Source organism: Triticum aestivum, chromosome 1B (assembly GCF_018294505.1).
Source record: "Triticum aestivum cultivar Chinese Spring chromosome 1B, IWGSC CS RefSeq v2.1, whole genome shotgun sequence".
Lineage (NCBI taxonomy): Eukaryota > Viridiplantae > Streptophyta > Magnoliopsida > Poales > Poaceae > Triticum > Triticum aestivum.
Window position 1 is genome coordinate 626,594,193 of NC_057795.1, and position 4,888 is coordinate 626,599,080.

Below are 4,888 nucleotides of genomic sequence, written 5' to 3' on the forward strand. Positions count from 1 at the left end.
GGACGGCGGCTCCTCCTTGACCCGCGCTGGCGACGGTGGCCCACTCCGTCATGAACTCCATCTGATGGACGAACTCTTCATTCGTCAGAGCTGCCACCGCGAGGAGGCGCGACCACAACTCCTCCTGATTTTGTTGCTTCTGGTCCTCCTCATCGGCGGAGGAGATGACGATCTCCTTCTTGCGTGAGGAGTCGGCTGCCGTGGATGACGAGGGGTCCGGAGAGCAAGGTCAGCGGCACCAAGATCCGCCTCGATGAACTGTCAGCGCCACTGCCTCCGTCTACCGGTGCGGAGAACCACAAATTTGGCATCGCCGCTGGAATTGGAGGGGCTCGAAGAGGATGAGGAGGGGCTCGGAGAGGAGAAGGAGAGGATGTGCATCACCGGCGCAAGGCTTAAATAGCCGCGAGCAGGCCATGCAAGGGTCGGTCAACCCCCTTCAATGCGATGCAGCGGCCGGAGTTGGTTTCTCGGGACGCGGAGTCCGCATTGAAGCGACGACGTCCGAGAGGTCGCGTCCGTCAATGCTGCCTTCACATCCGGTTGCGTCGCTTGGCATCAATATCGGCCGCTGCATGCTCTTTGCCGGAATGAATGCGGTGCCGCAAGAGGCGCGGACGTTGTATGGAAAACGCAGAAGACGCGGGTGGGTTTTTTCGGTGAGCCAGGGCGGTCAGAAATGGACGTTACCAGCGGCCGGACACCGGCAAAGTTCCTCACTTTGTCTCAGTTTTGCAGAAAAAAATGCATCCGGACCGGTCGGCGGACCGATACAGGTCCGAGTTAGATGGCAACACACATTTGAACTGTATGGTCCGGACAGTTGCAGTGGTTCGAGGGTCGGCGACAGAGATGCCCTCAGTTTGGATAATGATAATAAAATCATTTCATGGTAAATAAAATTAAGAGTTGCCATACTCCCTTGGGCGCGAGGAACGCGGTGGCCAAGCGAACGGCGTCGATGACGAGCGCGGACTGCATGGTGGCCTCCAGTGCCGACGCGCCGCCGACATTGGGCGAGCCGTCGTGGGGAACGACGTGGAAGGCGGCAACTCCCCTGGAGTCCATGAGCCGCCGCACGGCGGAGCGGCACTCGGTGGTGGTGATGTCCACCGTGAGCGAGTGCGCGCTGTGGACAGGGCGGATGGGCACGACGTCGACGCCGAGGATGAAGGCGTCGGCGGGGGCGCGGCCGACGGTCACCTGGACCCAGCTGCCCGGCGCAGCCCAGAGGTCGAGCACGGCGTGCGCCGCCGGGAGGAACCGGAAGCGGTCGTCAAGCTGCTGCAGCTTGAAAGCCGCCCGGCTCCGGTACCCCTGCTCCTTGGCGAGGTGGTAGTACTCGTCCTGCACGGGTCAACGACGACGACGAGATGAGCGATCGTGTTTGATTGGGCTCGCGCGTCGGTGCAACAGTACACGGTTCCGGCACGCTAATTGGAGTGCGACTCAAACTCGGGAACGTTCGTTCGTGTTGGCGTCCGTTTGGGTGCGGGACTCCCGTCAAATTCGGAACCAACCTATCCTTATATACGTAGGGGAGGGTAGTACTACACAGTTGACACAAACCCACCCGATTCACAGCCGCTTCTATCTATAGCGACGTCGACTCCGGCACCGTGGTCAGAACTCCCGCACAACGTACTAGACCTCGTTATCGACCGCCTGGTGTCCTCCCCTCCATGGAGAGGCTTCTTCTCCTCGGTGTGGTCGCGAGTCAGGCAGCTTCTTGGCTTCTTCGCTGGCCTCGGAAAGGTGCGCCGTGACCGACACTGGGCCTCGATCGACCACGCTCGCTTTGGTGCGGTGTGTCGTTCATGGCGTCTAGCTATGCGCCGGCACGTTTTGATTTCACGGCAGATACCTTGGATTGTCATGTCGGATGGCTCGTTCTTCACACCTTCGAACGCTATTTGCACCTCGCCTCCCCGTCTCCTCACCTTGCCCAACAACACAACATGCATTGCCTCCACGGACGATTGGCTCGCCCTTGACTTCACCGACGCCAAGAAGATGCATAGCTACTCGTTGCACAATCCGTTCACTGGCATCACCGTGTCGATTCCTGAGTTGGATGTTGTCATAGGCGATGTTTCCGAGCTTTTCAAGGTCCGTAAAGTGCTCATGCGGTCAACGCCTTCGGACATCGTTGCTGTCATGACCAATAACTGGAATCACCCCCTCATCTTAATTCGTCCAGGGAAAGGTGCGTGGTTGCCTAAGCCACAAAGTGCTCCTTTCATCGACATTGTTGACATTGCTTTTCTTGGAGATAAATTATATGGAATCACTGAGGCAGAGGACCGTATTTCTCTCGGTATAGAATTTTGTAGTGATGGCATACCCACCGTTACTAGCACTGAGTGCCTCATTAGGCACCCACCGGAAAATTCAAGTTGCAGTGTGTGGCGCGATGTTGACGATAACTTTGATTCCAGCAACAGTGATAAGGGTTGTAAAGATGTGGTCACAAATAGTTTTGAGGACCATACCGAGGCAGTGAGCGAGGATTCTGAGGAGCGCGCCTTAGATGAACTTCGAAAGAAAATTGGCGATGGCATAATTCTCGAGGGCGCTACATGTTGGTTAGATGATGAGGTTCCATATGAACCCAAGGATATCATAACCCTCATTCAATACCTGATTGAGTCACATGGGAAACTGCTCATGATGAAGAGACAATTGCATTGGCCTCCATATAGTATCAACTTCACTAGCAAAGTGGAGGTTTATGAGATGGATGTCAACGATGACGTACACTGGGTTCCAGTTTCAGGTGGGCTAGGCGGCAAAGCACTTTTCATCAGCAGATTCTTCTGCAAGTCCATTCATACCTGTGAAGACGGGGACCGTGATGCTCTTCATTTTATCGATAGTGGTGAAAAATACGATATGAAATCCCAAATTGTGAGCCCGAGCTGGAGAGACATTGATCTCCATAGGTCCATGTGGATATTTTCTCCGGAGCTAGTGGTTTGATAGCCTTTGCTTGAAAATCAGTGGTTTAATAATTTCTGTAACACTATTTATTTATTTGTGAGAAAGACGACAAGGCGTGCTTTTACTATGCATGAAAAGTGTACACGGTACATACTCGACTCCATCAGATCAATTTCCATGCTTCATGTAGAGTTGATGCATCTTTCAAACGATCAACAATCTAATGAGTTTTAAGTTCTGAAAGAGCTCGCTGGTTTTTTTGGGTGTTTTAATTTCTCTTATTATATTGGTAGAGAGGCAAATGGTATTGCTCACTTTTGTGTTTAACATGCTAATGTGAATAGGAGGAGGTGTCTCCTGATAAACTATATTAGAAAAATAATTAACTACCTTTATGAACTCAGATTGTAAGTCCGTTGAGTAAGTGCCATGATTTTATTTCAAAATTAAACTAAAACCACAACACTTATCTTGAAACAGAGGGAGTATAAACTAAGAAAACACTTTCTATCTATAGTCTGATAATACTCCAGCATCAAAGCAGTAGAACATGGTCGATCTAATTGAAACCCAACGCTCCAGAGTCGTCCTTCTTTTGGAAATAATGAAATAATAAAGAAATCAATCAGCAGGGAGCTAACTCCCACAACGTCCGTACGTACGTGTGGAGCTCTTCCTCCACCTTGAGCGCACCCAGCTCGCTCGCCTTGCCTCAACGGACCCTCTTTCCACCTTCTCCTTCTCTCCTCTCTTCGTCCAGCAGCACAGCCAGCTCACCGGCCAGCCCCCCTCCCCCGCGCGCTCCTCCTTCATCAAGCATCCCGGGCACCCCATCCTCCAGATTAGACCAACGGTGGAGGAACCCCATGGCATTATTTAAAGAGAGAATGTGAGACACATAATTGGACCTAAGAGGGGTTGAAACTCAGGTCAGCTAGGCGAAAGCAAAACGCCTTCGCCACTGCGCTACGAGCCCATTATTTTTGCAACGCAATATTGTTTCTAATTCATCCAGCAACTTATTGATTGTAGTTTTACGCTCATTACCCGCCTAGAATTCATATGTCAGGTCATTCATCTGTTGATGAAGTTATTACATAATTCGATCACCCATAGCTATATGCACATCAATCGTGCCTAGTGGTTTCATATGAGTGAAGTGAATCCTATGTCCTCGAACTATTTCAGAGGTGGCACTCTTCTGTGCTTCCAATGAATATGGTGAATGTTGAGAAAATGTTCTTTCATTGCTTCCTGTATACAGAGATTCCAAGAATATATATCCCGAGTTGGTGGAAAAAAAAGTTTGTTTCATATTTCAAAATTTGATGCTTCCACCTAACAATAATAATGTTTCAAAATCATCAATGAATTTCGACATAATTAGTATGTAGATCACACAAATATGCAGCCACATGTTGGCGGCCATAGTTGTGAATTTCCATTTCAAATTTGTGTGCTTCCAATTAAGATTAATAATGTTGAGATAACACATTTTTCATGCTTTTGATGTATACTATGTGCTTCTTCGGTCTAAATTATTTGCCACCATAGAGACTTTCTTCTTTTCATTTCCATTGTCGCTGTAATTTAAACAATGCCCTCGTACTTCCTACATTTATCATATATGTTGCTCAAGATTCCAGTCAATTTTTTCACATTACCTATGGGGCACATCTATTTTGCGAAATTAGGTACTAATTGTAATGCCCTGCTTGCATGATGTACTTCTATTTTGTTAATTCATATTCATCTTTTGCCATTATATTTGACAGCATCCCGTGTTTACCCAGTTATCCTTAATTTTCAGTTCACCCCTAAACGTCATAAAGCATGTCATGAAATTGATCCTTCCATATATCCATGCTTCCTAAGCAGTATATATATGTTCACATTAGCTAAATGTCAATCATCTGACTTGAGCTAATGGGTCAATCAATTTTGAGAT